Source organism: Aquarana catesbeiana, linkage group LG07 (assembly GCF_042186555.1).
Source record: "Aquarana catesbeiana isolate 2022-GZ linkage group LG07, ASM4218655v1, whole genome shotgun sequence".
Lineage (NCBI taxonomy): Eukaryota > Metazoa > Chordata > Amphibia > Anura > Ranidae > Aquarana > Aquarana catesbeiana.
The window spans coordinates 46330181-46347545 of NC_133330.1; the positions used below are offsets into that span (position 1 = coordinate 46330181).

The window sequence follows — 17365 nt, forward strand, 5'->3', positions numbered from 1 at the left end:
CCGTGCCCACCAATTCAGCATGCCTGTGCCCACCAATTCAGCATGCCTGTGCCCACCAATGCAAGCTGCCTGTGCCCACCAATGCAGCCTGTGTCCACCATGCAGACTGTGTCCACCATGCAGCCTGTGTCCACAATGCAGCCTGTGCCCACCATGCACCATGCAGCCTGTGCCCACCATGCAGCCTGTGTCCACCATGCAGCCTGTGCCTTCCATCCACCATGCACCCTGCGCCCACCATCCACCATGCAGCCTGCACCCACTATGCAGCCTGTGTCCACCAGCCAGCATGCAGCCTATGTCCACCATGCAGCCTGTGCCCACCATCCACCATGCAGCCTGTGCCCACCATCCACCATGCAGCCTGTGCCCACCATCCACCATGCAGCCTGTGTCCACCATCCAACCTGTGCCTACCTGTGCAGGGAAGGAGAGGAACAGGAGAGTGGCCCAGATGTTCAGAGCGCAGCCAGGGAACACAGCAATATTAGCTTTCGCCACCACTAAACGTCAGATACAGCCCCGCCCCCTGGCCGGGGAACTTTGATTGACAGATCACCCGGCCTGGGATTGGACGTGTGATCTGTCTATCAAAGTCCCAAGTGCAGGGGGCGGGGCTGTATCTGACAGTGAGCGGCGGGGAACACAGCAATGTGAAATAAAAGCTAATATTGCTGTGTTCCCCGCGCTGCGCTCTGAACATCCAGGCTGCTCTCTCTCCCATCCGTGATCGCTGGGAGAAGGACTCCCATTCCACCCAGGCTGCCGGCGGTGCTCCCCCCCCCCCCCGCTCCAGGCAGCCCTTCCTCGCCAGCCTTCAAAATGCACTCGCAAAATGTGAGCAGGCGAGTGCAATTTTTGAGGGCTGATTTTCCTATCACTACTATGCTTAGACAGGGATGCTGTCTCCCCCCCTCCTTGTTTTTTTTTAACCTAGGCTCAGGTAATGTGGAAATGGATATATGATTTTACATTTTGACCATTGATATGCTTTAAAATATATTTAAAGTGGACCTTGCAGTAAAACAGAAAGTCCACTGATACTGTCAGGTCCTCTTCCCCCTTGTAAAAATATGTCAGTAGTTCCAAAATGTACCAGTAAAAAAAAAGTTAGATTTATACTTATCTTACCCTATCCTCTGTGGAAGGGACAGGAGGAGGGGCAGGAGAGTAGCAATAGACCGGCTATGTGCAGTGTGGACGGGGGGGGTTGGAGTTAGATCACCTTTTCATTTTTTATGAAAAGGTAGATTTAGTTATGTTTGGATGTACTGTATCTTCATTATTGGAATACAACAAGTAAAGAGGCGCCTCTGGGTGCAGACGTTTTTATAGATTTAAAATGCTTTAATAAGATATATAGAGATAAACTCACATTGTGGTGATAAAAACAAGCATGATAGTAAGAGTCATGGATGGCGCTCCCAGTCCTGTGCCTGTGAACAGTCTCTGTGGTGGATGTAGTGACAGCTCTGCCGGCTTCAGAAAATGGAGGAGCGGCCTCAGAATGAGGCTTGAGACACACGAGACAGCTGGCTGCAGGGGGATGACATCATCAATAGTGGACGCGTTTCCTGGGCAAGCGCGCTTGGGTGGTAAGCAAGCCGCGCCCCTTTCTCAACAGACTAATCTACTAGACATGCTAGAGAGTTAAGTAAGGATGGGGAGGGGGAGCGGGGCGGAGAAAGGGGAGGGGATGGGGCGGGAGAGCAAAAGGAATATACAGAGCCCAATGCTGTTTAAAGTGATTAATGACGTGAATAGAAAAGAGAAAATACAAAAAATACAGGATAAGACCGGAGACAAAAAATAAGGAGGAGGGAAGTGTGTAACCAAGGAATAGGGGAGAACAGAGAAGGGGGAAGGAGAGGGGAAAGGAGGGGGAGGGGCGAGGGCGAAAAAAAAAAAAAGGACTGAAGTGGTGAAGACGACTTGGAGCAAAAAAAAAAAAAAAAAAGGAAGGGGAAGGAGGGGGGAGAGGGACAACTGACTGGTCTCTAAAAGCACAAAACAATAATCGGACATGTAAAATGCATCTTATTAATACAACACATTAGTCATAGAGCATATATATAAAAATGGTAAAACACTAAATGTTCAAGATAGATGTATATACACACACAACATATGCGTGGATAGCACTGGGAGATAAAGCAAGGAATTAGAAGAGTCAACAATAAAAATATAAAAATATGGCATACTACTGACTAACTATGCTCTGCATAGTAGTAAAATTGGAAAAAAATTAGAAGAAATTAAAAGAAATTGGAAGGAATTGAAAAATATATATATAAGATGTATAACAATAGGATATATACATGTATATGTACACGTGTAAATGCATATACGCACATATAAAGTAAAAAATGCACATATAGAAATATATATAGAAGATATCTGACATAGTACGAAGTTGTATAAAAATGTCAATAGGACTATAAAAAGGGGAAACAGTGTCTGCAATACTGAATGGGGCCACAGGTCTAGGGGATAATGAAGAATAATATAGTTATTTTAATTGTAAGCCTATATAGTTGTGAACTCTCTACATTATGGGCGGAAAGACGAAGGTACCGGAATTACAGTATTACAGTATTACAGTATGGTAGAGATTTCTATTCCTTCGTTCATACCCCCAGGTGAGAGAACGTCTAACTGGTAAATCCAGAACGTTTCACGGGCGCATAGTTTTTTGAAACGTTCTGCAGCTGGTAGAGATCTAGGGATTTGTTCTATGACCCACACCTGTAACCCTATGGTGGATTTTTTATGGACTACACTATGTGCCACCTTTAGGGGATCAATTCCACCCTCAATAGCTCTTCGGTGTTCACCGAACCTGGTCCTGAGTGCTCGTATCGTACAGCCCACATAAAGTAGGCCGCAAGGACAGGATAGTCCGTAGATCACAAAATCTGAAGAGCAGTTGTAAAAATCTTTTAGCGCATGAGTAACACCCTTGGTGGTGAAGGACTTCTGGCCATGGTGAACAAATCTGCAGGTTTTGCACAGTGGTTTTTTACACTGGAACATCCCAACCAGTGGGATGAGTGCGGGCTGGCTGGGGGGACAGTGTTTTGATCGGATTCTACAAGGAGCTATTTTTGTTTTGATGTTGGGAGCTCTGCGATATGTGACCTTGGGTTTTTCAGAAATGTAGGGTTTTAGTAGTGGGTCTTGTAGTAGTATGTCCCAATGATCCGCTAGAATTCTTTCCATTTTCTTGAATTGACAGTGGAAGGTGGTGGTAAAAAAAAAACCACAAGAAAAAAGGTTTGAATAATGCATCCGCTAACTCTGGTCTCCTTTCTGCATTAAACCTATTCTACAATAGACAACCCACGTCATCGTCTACTCATGACTCCACCCAACACACTCGTACTCCAGCTGCCCCAAACATTCTGCCCGTAGGAACCAAAGTCACAGTTGCCCCCATTTCCGATCCTCCCCGCCCCAATGATCTTCTCTACCTCCACCCATTTCGTCTCCTCCTTTTTTGGTGCTCAGTCCTCCTCTTGCAGCCTCCAGGAAAAGAAAACTCATCGGAGAGGCTGCAGAGGAGGACGCAGCAAGAATAAGTCCCAACACACCCAAAATAAGGAAACTGTGAAGATCTTCAACCTTTCCTCTCATAACTTATCCCATGCTGATACCCTACTTTTGAGTAGAGGCCTGAATTTTGCGCCCCTCAACAAACCTAATCCTTTTTTGTTATTTAAGGACCTCAACAGATATGTACGGAACCTTACCCTAAAATGTTACTACCACCTAAAAGAAAAAAAGAATACACAGGTCGACGTCACCCTACCCCCATCTTCCCCTTCCCTTTTAATGGATATTTTTTCATTCGATACGAGTTCAGTGGATGATATCGAAAATGGTTTATCCGATGATAATATGGTTGATGATCAACTACTCTGCCTCTTGACCCAACATACAGCTACTTCCCCTCCTATCATTCACACCACTCTCAAACCAAAGTCCATTTTTTACCCCTCACAGGCCAAGGGCCCATACATTGAAAGTTTTTATAGGGTCGTATTTTCAGATTTCCAGAAGCTCTGCCAATCTTCCAACATCACTAATACTCATAATTTGTCACCTTTAGAGATCCAAGCGCTAAAATCGCTAATGGATGCAGAGGATTTGATCATAAAATCGGCGGACAAAGGTGGCGGAATTGTCATACAGGACAAGGTGGACTATGTCACAGAGGCTAGAAGGCTGCTCTCCGATACATCCACCTATCGGAAAATCAATAAAGACCCCACCTCCGATTATGCTAAGGAAGTCAATAATTTGGTCTCCGAGGCATTCCAGAATGACATCCTCAACAAATTTGAGAAGTCTTTCCTCCTCAAAGATTTTTATCATATTCCTTACTTTTACCACCTTCCAAAGGTCCACAAAAGTTTAGACAAGCCCCCCGGCAGACCCATAGTGGCAGCTATGGACAGCGTCACTACAGGTCTCAGTCTATATATCGATCATTTCCTCCAGCCCATCGTCCAAAAATTACAGTCCTATATCAGAGATAGGACTCACCTGATGGAGCTTCTCTCAGCATACAGGTGGGAGCCTACTTACACATGGCTCTCCCTGGATGTGAACTCTTTGTACACATCGATCCCCCATGCGTTCGGCCTAAGAGCACTCGAGCACTTTCTAGCAAAAGATCCCCTCATCAATCCTCGCCAGGCAGCATTTATCTTGGAAGCGACTTCATACTGTCTCACACACAACTATTTCCAATTCGATGAAGAATTCTATGTCCAAATACAGGGAACAGCGATGGGGGCCAATTTTGCGCCCTCATATGCAAACTTGGCCATGGGCTATTGGGAGAATCTACACATTCTCCACAATAACCCATATGCCCGTCACATTGTATTCTTCAGTCGTTATATCGACGATATCGTCATCATCTGGGATGACGACGTCGATGTGATTACAGACTTTGTAAAATATTGCAATGAGAACCAATATGGCTTATCTTTTACCTTTGTTGCCAGCCCTGATACGTTGCCCTTTCTCGATCTGGAGTTAGGGGCTGACGTAGCCACTTCTACCATCATCTCCAAAAACTATGTCTGCGACTGCGGGCAATTCATTTTTGCACTATAAAAGTTGCCATCTTCCGCAATGGATCAATAACATCCCAAAGGGGCAGTTCTGCCGACTAAGACAGAACTGCACCAGAGAAAGTGACTACGTCCACCAGAGTACTTTGCTCAAAAACAAATTTACAGACAAAGGCTATCCTGCAGATCTCACGGACCGAGCCTTTAAGCACTATCTTAAAGGCAAACCTCCGAAACTATCTCGAGACCCTGACCAACATACAGTACGGTTTACCACCACCTTCCACTGTCAATTCAAGAAAATGGAAAGAATTCTAGCGGATCATTGGGGCATACTACTACAAGACCCACTACTAAAACCCTACATTTCTGAAAAACCCAAGGTCACATATAGCAGAGCTCCCAACATCAAAACAAAAATAGCTCCTAGTAGAATCCGATCGAAACACTGTCCCCCCAGCCAGCCCGTACTCATCCCACTGGTTGGGATGTTCCAGTGTAAAAAACCGCTGTGCAAAACCTGCAGATTTGTTCACCATGGCCAGAAGTCCTTCACCACCAAGGGTGTTACTCATGCGCTGAAAGATTTTTACAACTGCTCTTCAGATTTTGTGATCTACGAACTATCCTGTCCTTGCGGCCTACTTTATGTAGGCCATACGATACGAGCACTCAGGACCAGGTTCGGTGAACACCGAAGAGCTATTGAGGGTGGAATTGATCCCCTAAAGGTGGCACATAGTGTGCCTAAACACTTTGCCCAAGTCCATAAAAAATCCACCATAGGGTTACAGGTATGAGTCATAGAACAAATCCCTAGATCTCTACCAGCTGCAGAACGTTTAAAAAAACTATGCGCCCGTGAAACGTTCTGGATTTACCAGTTAGACGTTCTCTCACCTGGGGGTATGAACGAAGGAATAGAAATCTCTACCATACTGTAATACTGTAATTCCGGTACCTTCGTCTTTCCACCCATAATGTAGAGAGTTCACAACTACCGTATTTATCGGCGTATAACACGCACTTTTTTCCCCTTAAAATCAGGGGAAAATCGTGGGTGCGTGTTATACGCCGATCCCCGCTATTTTTGTGATCTGTCGGAGCGATCGCCGCGATCGCCGCCGACATTCACATAGCGTGCATTTTTAAATATGGCGCCGCGGAGTTCGGAAGGACTCGGCGGCGCTCGTTCAGCTGAACGAGCACCGCCGAGGACACAGTGACTGGGCGGAGCCGAGATTCACATAGCCGAGGGTTCTCGGCTATTCTCGGCGCCGTTCACAGTCACGCCCAGTCCCGCCATTGGACCTGTGTTATGTCCATCATGGGGACTGGGCGTGACTGTGAACGGCGCAGAGAATAGCCGAGAACCCTCGGCTATGTGTATCTTGGCTCCGCCCAGTCACTGTGTCCTCGGCGGCGCTCGTTCAGGTGAACGAGCGCCGCCGAGTCCCTCTGAACTCCGCGGCGCCATATTTAAAAACCAAAACTAAACTTTTGTATGTCGGCGGCAACAAGGCTGCACGGACCACTGGGGCAAGGCTGCACTGGGGCAAGGCTGCACTGGGGACAAGGCTGCACGGACCACTGGGGCAAGGCTGCACTGGGGCAAGGCTGCACTGGGGACAAGGCTGCACGGACCACTGGGGCAAGGCTGCACTGGGGCAAAGCTGCACCGGGGCAAGGCTGCACCGGGGCAAAGCTGCACCGGGGCAAAGCTGCACTGGGGCAATGCTGCACTGACAAGGCTGCACTGGGGCAAAGCTGCACTGACAAGGCTGCACTGACAAGGCTGCACTGGGGCAAAGCTGCACTCTACAATTCTGCACTGGGGCAAAGCTGCACTGACAAGGCTGCACTGGGGCAAAGCTGCACTGACAAGGCTGCACTGGGGCAAAGCTGCACTGACAAGGCTGCACTGGACACTGGGGCAAGGCTGCAGATGGACACGATAAGGCTGCATTGATGGGCATTTAAATGTAAGTTTTTTTCCTTAAAATTCCCTCCTAAACTTGGGGTGCGTGTTATACATCGGCGCGTGTTATACGACGATAAATACGGCATATAGGCTTACAATTAAAATAACTATATTATTCTTCATTACCCCCTAGACCTGTGGGCCCATTCAGTATTGCAGACACTGTTTCCCCTTTTTATAGTCCTATTGACATTTTTATACAACTTCATACTATGTCAGATATCTTCTATATATATTTCTATATGTGCATTTATTTTATATGTGCGTATATGCATTTACACGTGTACATATACGTGTATATATCCTATTGTTATACATCTTATATATATATTTTACAATTCCTTCCAATTTCTTTTAATTTTTTCCAATTTTACTACTATGCAGAGCATAGTTAGTCAGTAGTATGCCATATTTTTATATTTTTATTGTTGACTCTTCTAATTCCTTGCTTTATCTCCCAGTGCTATCCACGCATATGTTGTGTGTGTATATACATCTATCTTGAACATTTAGTGTTTTACCATTTTTATATATATGCTCTATGACTAATGTGTTGTATTAATAAGATGCATTTTACATGTCCGATTATTGTTTTGTGCTTTTAGAGACCAGTCAGTTGTCCCTCTCCCCCCTCCTTCCCCTTCCTTTTTTTTTTTTTTGCTCCAAGTCGTCTTCACCACTGCAGTCCTTTTTTTTTTTTTCCCTCGCCCCTCCCCCTCCTTTCCCCTCTCCTTCTCCCTTCTCTGTTCTCCCCTATTCCTTGGTTACATACCTCCTTCCTCCTTATTTTTTGTCTCCGGTCTTATCCTGTATTTTTTGTATTTTTTCTTTTCTATTCACGTCATTAATCACTTTAAACAGCATTGGGCTCTGTATATTCCTTTTGCTCTCCCGCCCCATCCCCTCCCCTTTCTCCGCCCCGCTCCCCCTCCCCATCCTTACTTAACTCTCTAGCATGTCTAGTAGATTAGTCTGTTGAGAAAGGGGCGCGGCTTGCTTACCACCCAAGCGTGCTTGCCCAGGAAACGCGTCCACTATTGATGACGTCATCCCTCTGCAGCCAGCTGTCTCGTGTGTCTCAAGCCTCGTTCTGAGGCCACTCCTCCATTTTCTGAAGCCGGCTCATTACAACCAGGAAGAGCTGTCACTACATCCACCACAGAGACTGTTCACAGGCACAGGACTGGGAGCGCCATCCATGACTCTTACTATCATGCTTGTTTTTATCACCACAATGTGAGTTTATCTCTATATATCTTATTAAAGCATTTTAAATCTATAAAAACGTCTGCACCCAGAGGCGCCTCTTTACTTGTTGTATTTCAGCCTCAGGACCATGGTTTCGTTCCTTCTATGATGGCAGCCCTGCTTGCTTCTCTGGGCGTTTTTTTTCCCCTCATCCTGATCACAACAATATATGGACTATTGGCCTATTGTATGGATTGTCATTGTTCACATTTAATATTTAGTTTTTTTGACTGTCCTTTGATTGCTGTATTGTATAGCTTTATTGTATAGATTTGATTATGTGGGAGCTCTAGGTGATTGCGCCTAGACTTGTTATTTTATCTTCATTATTGGAAATTTTGGAACGAAATGTAAAAAAAAAGAATGCAAAAAGAGTTCATTTACCCAATAATGCAATTCATAATTCAATTCATTGACAAATGATCCTGACATATGAAATGTGTAAATATTTTAACTGAATTTGTTTACCTAAAATGTTTTTTTATTGTATTTATAGAGATGTCAGGTCATGGATCCAATGGCTGCTCTGCCAATACTGATCTTAAAAGTAAATTGGAAGAGATGGGTTTGGATCCTGAGTACTGGCTTTCCATCATAGAAGAATGTTTGGGCATACGAAATATTCAATCATTAAACTATACTAAGCCTGAAGAATGCTCTGTGATAGAGAAAAAGGTTCGCTATCCCTGGGAAAAGAGGGCATTACATAAATTGTTTAATATACCTGACAGCAGTGTAAATATTGCTGAAGTGCAAGAAAAGAGAAACCAATGCATTAAGGAGAAAAATAAACAAGCACATAATTTAATAGAAGAGTTAAAAAAAAGTCTTCTGAAGGGAAGAGTCGAAATGATGGCATTGTTAAAGAGCATGAAAAAGAAATGTGGAAAATTCTGGAGATTCCTACTGAATACTCTGCACCCCCTGAGAAATCATTGTTGGATCTTATAAATCACTTTGAAAAGCAGATTAACCTCAGAGAGGAGTCATATTCAAAAAAAGAAAACCTAATCGATGAAGAAGTCATCCAACATTCATCTGGAGGCCTAGCACTAGAGGGAATTTTCCAAACCACTTCTGTGTATCCCTGAGGGCTTCAAACTTGTTGGACCAGAACAAAGTCCTGTTTTTGAGCAAAAAGAATTTACCTCTCAGAAAGCGGAATCACATTTTCATAAAACAGTTGAGAAAATTGGGTTAAGTTTAGGCAGCTCAATTACTGCAGGTTTCATGGGATTTGGTCTAAAAAGTAGTTCTAACTATAACAATTCTGTAGAGTCTGAGAACACAAGCAAGCTGTCAGTTCAGCACGGCTATGTTTGCACCACCAGATATAATTACATTCCTTTAGCATCATGTTACTTCAGAAAGGATCAGCTGAAACTTTCTCCTGCTGCTCTAAATGCATTACAGGAGATAGAAAAGTTATTAAAAATTGATTCAAATTCACCCATATTGTCAACAAAATGCTCAGAGTTTTTCCAGAGGTTTGGCTCACATGTTAATCTTGGACCAATACATTTTGGTGGGATATTCTGGTGGAAGGCATCCATGGAAGGAGTAGACATCAGCAAGATGGAAGAAGCAAAAAAGTTGACATCTGAAGCACTGAATATTTATGCGGGTGACAGTTATGCTGGATTTGGAGGAGATATTGACTGGTCAAAAACAAATACACAGGGATCTGTGCAGATTTCGAAAACATCCAACCTTCAGAAAGATGTCCAATTGTTTGTTACTAAAACTGGAGGCCCATCAGAGGCTGATTCTCTCCCACAGTGGAAATCTGGTTTAATAACCAGTAACAAAACCTGGAGTGTCATCGATCGTGGATTTCAGCTGATACCAGTATGGAAGATTATTGTGGAAAATCACAAGGAGGAGTTTACAGATAGTTTAAAACTTGCTTCCTGTTTGATTGACCATTATAGGTCAGAGACCGGTCTCGCCACAGAAATTATGATTGGAGAAAATTTACCAAATGCTTTAGAAAAAGCAAATTTATTTCTGCAGGGTGTGGAATTCTGGGATGTGATTAATGCAGAAAAACACATACAGGAGTTAAATGATTTTAAAGTGGAACTTTGTAAAACATCAGGAAGTTACAGTGCTTGGAAAATTATTTGTCTGTCAGATAAAAACCTGCAAGCATTTTTAGTAAGTATTGTTGACAAATACAAAGACGATTCTACAGAAGACACAAACCTTATAAAAACTTTAATGAAATCTTTAGTAGAGCCTCACATTTATTCCATTGAAAATTTTCCAAATGCTTCACGTATTATGAGATGGATATATGACTCTGACAAGAATGAGCTTGGCAGAATTATTGTGTCTGATTTTGCAGAGCTTCTTGGTAATTTAGAGAGTTCTATGGATTGCATTCTGCAAGTTACTGTCAATAAAAACTCATCCATTGATGATCAACATCAAGCAAAGATTAAAGCTACAATGAACATTAGTCTTTCATTGTATTCCTTTCTAAGCTTCCTAAGGAAAAACAATCAAATTAACACAGAATTACTGTTCCTCTATATTGCCAACAACTCTGGGTACTGTATTCAAAACTACAACTTTAAAAATCTTTTAGGATATAAAGAAATAGAATTTCTAAAACATCAGATGCAAGAAACCTATAAGAAGTACACAAGCATCAGGAGTCAGTGCACTGATCGGGCTCAAGCTTTTGTCCTGTACACAGCCCTGACATCTGCAGGTGAATACAAAGCAATGTCTCTAGACCTGAAAACAGAACGTCTACATTTTATGAAGACACACATGGCAGGACTTATTTCTCCTGATGTTGATAAAATAATTGACCAATATTCAGAACATGAATGGTACAAAATAGAAGAAGACCTCAGGGCATTTAGCTATGGGGAATCCACAAACAAAGAACTGGAAAAAAATAAGATTGCCACTGAGCTGAATAGTATATGCAAGGAAGAAAAAACCTCTACTAAAAATGATATAACAACTGATTACAGCAGCATGGACAAAGACTTTTTATTACTGCTGAAGAGATTGGACCTTGAAAAGTATTACCCAGAAAAAATGAAGAATGCAGATTTTCATAAGATTTGTCAACCTTCTTTGTTTGAAGAACAGATATCTGAAGAAAAACAACTTCCTCTCCATTTCCTGCAGAAGTTACTTATGTTGGACTATCGTGCAAGATATGTGCAGTGTGAATTCACTAGTGAACCCGCCCATGCAAAGGTGAGGAGCATTCAAGAAGAAGAAAACATGGACACAACCGATTTTTTAGAACAATTTCTAGATGTTGATGAAAATGAAGATTTTGAGCAGCAAAATGCAAACAGTGAACAACCTATTCACCCAATGGATGTCCAAATGTCAATTTTCTTTTGTGCTAATGATTTCATGAGACAATATCTTTACACAAAACTTGCATTTTGTCAATTTGCTCTTCCGCTTTTGATAACTCTTCCCAGTACAAGTACTATTGAGTTCCCACTTTGGGCTTTTCAGGAAGTTAAAAAGAAGTGGAAGAATAAAAGTGGTGAATCTTATGACAAGTTTATTAAGGAAACAGACGTTCCCATCATATCCTTCATTCGTCTTGGTCCATCTTCTACCTCTAAATCACAGTTAATGAACTGGTTGATTAGTAAACAGAGGCATGATATCTTCTATCATAGACATTGCCGAGGAAGCACACAAAATGCTTTACTGATGAATGGAATGACAGAGATTGCCTGGTATTGTCCAAGTGGAAAAGAGGATGACACATTTGATGACTGCATTGCATTCACCAATTTACATGGCGATAGCAGAGAACATGACCAGCAAGTGATTGAAATTTCCTCAATCATTGTCATTCTATTCACTGAATTGGATACAAAAGGGAAAGAACTGTTACAGTGGCTACTAAGATCCTCAAAATCACTAATTTGCCTGCGTGCAGACAAGGAAAAGTTTCCTCCAACTAAGGGAAACAAAGTACAAATAGGTATAAAAAAAAGAAATGAAGCAGAATTGTTACAACAAATATCAAAAACAATACATTCTTTGTTCGCTATTTCAAAGGAAAGATATTCACTTGATAAATGTGCCAGTATTGCCAGGAAACATGGATATGTAGTGGATGAAAACAAAAAACAGTGCAAACAGGGAAAGGAACAAGCAGAGGTTTTACTGTCACTGTTAAAAGAGAAAAAATTATCAGCTATGAAAGAGGCATTTTTGCCTCTACAAGGAGATCTCTGGTACAAATGGTGCAAGAAAGACAAAGAATTGACTAGACTGAAGCAAACAAGTAACATGAGTATTGAGCAACAGCGGAGCAACATTGAGACTGAAAAGCAGGTAATAAGGAATACACAACTTCAAAGGGCATTTCCCCTCAATGACTTCATGAGATCTTTCCTACAGATTCTTTTTTCAGATAGTGAAGACTCAAAAATATACTTTCTGCGATGGTTTAGCATGTATTTAGATGACCTGTCTTCAAAAACTCTTTCAGTACTCTACCAGGAATACCACAATAAATGGTCAAAATTAATGGAGGAAAAGGAACTAAAAGATAAAAATAAAAAGAATATAAAAACAATGGAGATAGGATTAGAGAAATTATCAGTTGAAATTGAAGTCTCAACTTTTGGCCTGGAACACATTCTAAGAGAAACTGGACAAATATATGAAGCTTTAGAAACATTTCCAGAAAAGGATAAAAGTTTTTTCAAATTGCCAAAAGTTGCTGCTAATCTCATGGTCTCAGGGTATCCAATCGAGCTGATGGATGGTGATGCTGCACACGTACCACTGAGGTGGATTGGAGCTATTCTGGATGAGCTGATTAAAATATTAGGAGATAAAAAGCTGTATGTCCTCTCTGTATTAGGTATACAGAGTACTGGAAAGTCCACTTTACTGAATGCTATGTTTGGTCTTCGGTTTGCGGTGAGTGCTGGCAGATGTACTAGAGGAGCATTTATGCAGCTTTTAGAGGTTGACAAAGAACTCAGACAGGAAATGAACTTTGGCTATGTGCTTGTTGTGGATACGGAAGGACTGAAAGCTGTTGAGCTCTCAAAAGAAAATGCACTTAATCATGACAATGAACTGGCTACTTTTGTAATTGGTCTGGGTAACCTGACATTGATCAACATATTTGGGGAAAATCCTTCTGAAATGCAAGACATACTACAAATTGCTGTTCAGGCATTTTTGAGGATGAAAAAAGTAAATCTACAACCCAGCTGTGTATTTGTTCATCAAAATGTTGGAGAACTAACAGCCAAAGAGAAAAACATGGAGGGAAGGAGACGGCTTCAGGAAAAACTGGATGAAATGACATTGTGTGCTGCACAGCAGGAGCAATGTGATGTGACATGTTTCAATGAAGTCATTAAATTTGATGTAAACACACATATCCATTACTTTGCCCACCTCTGGGAAGGTGACCCTCCCATGGCTCCCCCAAATCCAAGTTATAGCCAGAACGTTCAAATGCTAAGACGGATCATTCTTGAATCGGGAAAACGGGAAGGGCAAATTAATATTTTGAATATCTCCACATTCAAAACTCGAATAAATGATTTGTGGAATGCATTGCTCAATGAGAATTTTGTATTCAGCTTCAAAAATTCACTTGAAATCGCTGCATACAAAAAACTGGAAGAAAAATACAGTCAGTGGACATGGAAATTAAGGGAACACATGTTGACCCTTCAAATTAAAATCCGCAACCAGATTTACAAGGATGAAATAACGCCGGTTAATAAGATGTCTCTAAATAAGCAGTTTGAAGAAATATACGGCACAGTCTTAGGAGAGCTTAAGACATTTTTTGATAGTGAAAAAGACAGAGAGATACTAGTTCACTGGAGAGCGAACGTTGAAAAAAAACTGGATGCAGTCAGAGATGAATTAATAGAAGAGATGCATAAAAAATCTAAAGAGCTCATTAGGTCAAAGAAGAACAGTAAAACTATAAACCAACTGAGTGAGAAATATGAAGATAAAATGTTAGCTGAAAGCAAGATACTGGCCCTGTCTTTGCAGGGGAAAAATGTCACTGAAGAGGAATTGGGAGAAAAATTCAACAAAATGTGGGATTCTCTGATCACTAAAGTAACTGAGGAAACATATACTCCTGAACTGCCACAAATCAACTGTGATTTGCAAAATGTGTTACTTGAACACTTCAAAACTGAACCCAATATAGCTGATACAATTAGAGATTCTTGTTATTGGAATGACTTACTACAAGAATTCTCTAAATATATGTCAAGCAAGCGAAAATGGCATTTATTGTGGAAGGAAGAGCTTTCAGGTGATAATCAGAAAACAATACAACAAACAATAACAATTCTAAACAAGAGAATGGATAAATACATGGATGAAAAGCAGCAAGAAAAACTAGATTATCAGAACATTTACTTCCATGAACTTCTGAAAATAATAACATCTGAAATAAACATCACATTAGATAAATTTAAATTCAGGAAGAAGTTTACATTGTACGCATCTCTGTTCTTGTGTCAGGAAGCAGCTCGCAGATTTCACAGGATTTCTGAAGCTTTTAGAGAAGCTAATGACCCCCTTGTCTACCTGGGAAGTAAGAGAAATGAATTTTGGGAAAGTTTTAAAATCTCCTGTGAGGGAAAAAAACAAATCACAACATTGGCAGATTTCCTGTGTACCAAGTTGGAAGAGGCCATCTGGCAAGGTGTCTATGAGAAATCTGCAATATTTTTAGCTGGGGAGGTAAAGAGTAATAATCAAGCCTTGAATGGAAACCGATCAAAGCTAGAGTTCTGTCTGCTCAGGTCGCTGGCAGAGGAGGAAAATTTTCAGCATTATATAGACTATATTAATGATCCAAAATCTGCAATCACTGACTTTATTCAAAAGTGTGTTGAACAATATTGTAAAGACAAGAGGAACATATCAGAAATTCTAAACACTAAACTGGATGAATTTGAGAACATTATATTAAAGGCCATCAACAAATCAACTACAATAGTCCACTACACACAGGGTGATATCAGTGAATGGCTGGATACTTTCTGCTCTCAGCTTGGAAGTGATGTGAAGCTGTCAAGTCATGATCTCAAAAGTGTGAAATATCAGAATATAACTGATATAGATTTTTTGAAGGAGGCAATGACACAAGCTCTGAAAACTGTGTTGAAAAAGCTCAAAGATTTATTTTCTAAATGCAATCTTACCCATCTTGTAAAAATGATTCATGGAAATCTCTCTGAGCAGTTTTCTAGGTGCTGGGCACAGTGTCCATTCTGTGGTGCTGTATGTACAAATACTATTTCCAAGCATGATGGAGACCACAGTGTTCAATACCATCGCCCTGCTGCTCTAAAGAGTTGGAGATATAAAAACACAAATCAATTTTGTCTTAATATCTGCTCCAGTGTTGTGTCCAGTGATATAGAATTTGATCCTGGTGATGACAGACTTATTCCCTATAAAACATACAGAAATGCTGGACGTCCTTACAATACCTGGTCTATTACTCCAGACAACTCATCATTGTCTTACTGGAAATGGGTGACTTGTTTCTTCCAAAGTGAATTTGAAAACTATCACAAGCTAAAATTCACAGGTCTGGGGACTATTCCATCTCAGTGGGCTAATATAACAAAAAAAGAAGCAATTCAGGAGCTTGAAAAAAATATGTAGATTTCTTAAAATGATCCTGACACATTGGATGGACATTTGAGCACCTAAAGACATACTTTATATTTAACCCCTTGGAAAGTTTAAAGGCAACCTAGATGGAAGATGTATTCTTAGATGGATTGTACATATGCAGAATGTTGGATATGATGACGATCGTTGGTCTGATGACTGAAGACCTGTGAAAAGCATCATAACTATTAGTGTACAGAATGACACCTACAGAAGATGTTTCCGGCTCACTACCGCTCACATACAACTCTGCACAGTAAAAAAAAAAGGCCAGAAAAAAAGATTTGCCACCAAAAACAATTCAGCAGATTTAAATCTTTAAATCATCTTAATTGAGAAGAATATTTTGATTAAGCTGTAGTTTTAGGTATGGGTATGTTTGCATAGTTACATTGGTCCAGTGTAAGTGTGTGTGACATACCTGGCTGATCCCTGAAGAAGCTGGAGATCTTTCTAGTAATCACCACTAATAGTGATTTCTGCTAGCTTCTGAGTCTGCTGCACTGCTGCTTAGTGAACACAGGAGGTCACTCACTCGACACAGGCTCACTCAGAGAACACTGCATTTTCTCAATGCAAAGTGTTCTATGAATGAGGTGGAGATTGTGACATCGCCACCCCTCCTCTCCACCTCATCCAATCTGGGCCATTTGTATCTATGCAAAAATATCCATTCCTAAACTTTAGCTTTTAAGTGATTTAAAGAACAAAAACTGTGTTAACCTATATGCTTTTTTTTTTTCTTCTTTTTTTTTATTGATCTGTATTAAAAACATGCACAAAAATATATTCAAATAATCATATATCTGTTATCTTTGTCTTTATTTTTAAAAGCATTATTCTGCAGCTTTTCCACTATAAGGCTTGTTTCTAAATGAAAATATAAAGGCTTCCATTGCAAACCTGCCTCAGAAAATGCTAATTATCTGGTTGACAATGGCTTTACAGCGGGGGTCAGTAACCTGTAGATCGCGATCTACCAGTAGATCTCAGACAGGTGATTGGTGGATCGTGGTCTGGGCTTGCTGACCCGCCATTCCAGAACATCAGAGTGCAATGCAGAGGGACTACTTGTAAAGTTTGAGCTGTAGTAGGGAGCAAGAGCCACATAAGCTGATGCCACCTCTGTAGTGCTGGCTTCTGTGCCATGCGGAGAGTCACCCACTTCACTCCACATCTTATCCCGGCTAGCAAAAGGAGGGGGGAACAAGTGCGCAAAACCAAAGTGAAAAAAAGAAATAAATTAAGGATGAGAGAAGCCGCCAAACATATAAAAGTGTTCCCACACAAAAAAGCAATAAAATAAAAGAAATATGTGGCACTAACTAGAGTGTAAAAATAAACCAAATATCACAAAAATAATGTGACTGGAATGTATACC

At 41.2% G+C, this 17365-nt stretch overlaps 1 pseudogene; it reads left to right on the top strand.

The window, feature by feature from the left end:
• The window catches only part of LOC141103019 (interferon-induced very large GTPase 1-like), a 57820-nt pseudogene extending 41033 nt beyond the window's left edge, over window positions 1-16787 (top strand).
• Window positions 16788-17365: the final 578 nt, after the last annotated feature.